The sequence below is a fragment of the Vipera berus genome (assembly GCF_964194415.1).
Source record: "Vipera berus genome assembly, chromosome: 1".
NCBI classification, from domain to species: domain Eukaryota; kingdom Metazoa; phylum Chordata; class Lepidosauria; order Squamata; family Viperidae; genus Vipera; species Vipera berus.
The window spans coordinates 218184465-218186148 of NC_138202.1; the positions used below are offsets into that span (position 1 = coordinate 218184465).

Sequence of the window (1684 nt, forward strand, 5' to 3'; positions counted from 1 at the left end):
AACCCCGACGCCTAACTAATGTTGGGTGGGATGGAGGGTTTGTTGTCACTGTGTGTTGGGGGGAGAGAGCACGGGGGGGGGGAGGCTCAGCTAATCTCAATGTACACATGTTGTACTTTGACAATAAAGGTTGATTATTATTATTATGTATTTGTAAGAGGGGAAAGAATGGAAGAAGAAAGGGGCATCCGGGGGGGAAAAAAATCAGGGCTTCAGAATCCTGGCTTGTTATCCAGAACCCTCAACCCTGGCTTGTTCCCGTTAAGCAGCTGTTTCTATAGTACTCCAATTCAGCGAGTCCGGTCACAAGGAATCTCTTAAGACTTCCACACATACTAACCTGATAAAAGAGGCGCCAAGAGGGAGGAAGAAGAGAAGGAAACAAGTGATCTAAGAGAGGGAGAAACCGGAGTGCCGGGAATGCCGGCATGTCCCCCCGAGGCCACCCGCACCAGCTGCGCCTTCCATTCCCTTACCAGGCTTCTTCTGGTTGCGCGCTTCTCCCCTTCTCTCGCTCGCCCGCTCGCTCGCCCCGGACTTTCTCCGCGCGGGATCGCCGGCGACGGACGACTCTGCCTTCGTCTCGGGCGCTGCGCTCCTTTCACAGGAGCGACCGCTCCGCTTCGGCGCCGGCGAGGCAGCAAAACCAAAGGAAAGCGGGAAGGGCGAGAGCAGCCCAAGAGGAGGAAGCAAGCTGCCGAGCCGCACAGCAACGGGAGGGGGGAGGAAAGCCGAGAGGAAAAAAGAGGGAGAGAGCGAAGTTTTCAACCCAGCAGCGAAAGCGCCTCCGGTGCCTCTGACGGGCCGCGCTCAGTGCCCCCCCATCAGCACGCGCGCACCGCCCCCCGGGCCCCTCGGGAAGCGCTCCTAGCGGCGCAACCTCCAGGCAGGTTTTTACGGTCGCAGCAGAAAGAAACTACGCTCAAGCCCGCTGCCAGGGGCAGAATGGATTAGAGGCGGGACCAAGCCCGCCCGGGAAAGGGGTGGCCGCTCAGAGACACGACTCCAAACTTCTGCCCGGCTCACGTTCCCCCCCGTTTCTCACCTGGCCGCTGGTATCTTCTGCCAGGGCGGGCGTCTCGCCGCCTCCAGGAAAAAGAAACGCGCCTCTCTCGAGCCACCGGGCTCGGCTGGGAAGAGCTTAGCGCCTCCCGCAGCACCGCCGCACTTGGTATATCCCGCTGTACCCACCCCCCTCCCCCTCCCCGCGCGCGCGCACACGCGCACACACACACATATACGCCGCGTGCTTCTTTGCCTAAAAGCAGCTAGGAAGTTACCAGGAAGTCCTGAACTAAGTGCGCTGTTGTCGCTTAGCTGGCTGAGGGAGCAGAGTTTGCCTTGCGTCTACGGAAAATCAAATCGCAGGGGAAAGCGGCCGAGCCGGGAGGCACGAAGGATCGCCCCACATGCCTTTGAATATAATGCACTCTTGGCAGTTTTCCTGGCTGATCGCGCAGCTGCCCCGAGCCAATGATGGCGATTCTGGGAGGATCGTCTCTATTCCACCTACTCGTGTAAGATGATTTCTCCCAACCGCTTGGGTTGATCTCAAATCTTTTCGTACGCCTTTGGGTGCTTCGCCTTTTCTTTTCCGCAAACTACTGGCTTTTTCCTCACTGTTTACACACGGTCGCCAGAGCGACTTGCAAAGCAAAAAAAAAATCCCTCTCGTCCATCCCAG

The 1684-nt window shown here is 58.1% G+C and overlaps 1 long non-coding RNA gene across 1 annotated transcript; it reads right to left on the reverse strand.

Moving 5' to 3' along the window:
- Window positions 1-302: 302 nt before the first annotated feature.
- LOC308660842 lies at window positions 303-1176 on the reverse strand. The gene is made up of 3 exons (XR_014024824.1): window positions 1046-1176; window positions 477-694; window positions 303-340 (listed from the first exon to the last, which is right to left on the reverse strand). It is a non-coding gene; the product is annotated as an uncharacterized lncRNA (long non-coding RNA).
- Window positions 1177-1684: the final 508 nt, after the last annotated feature.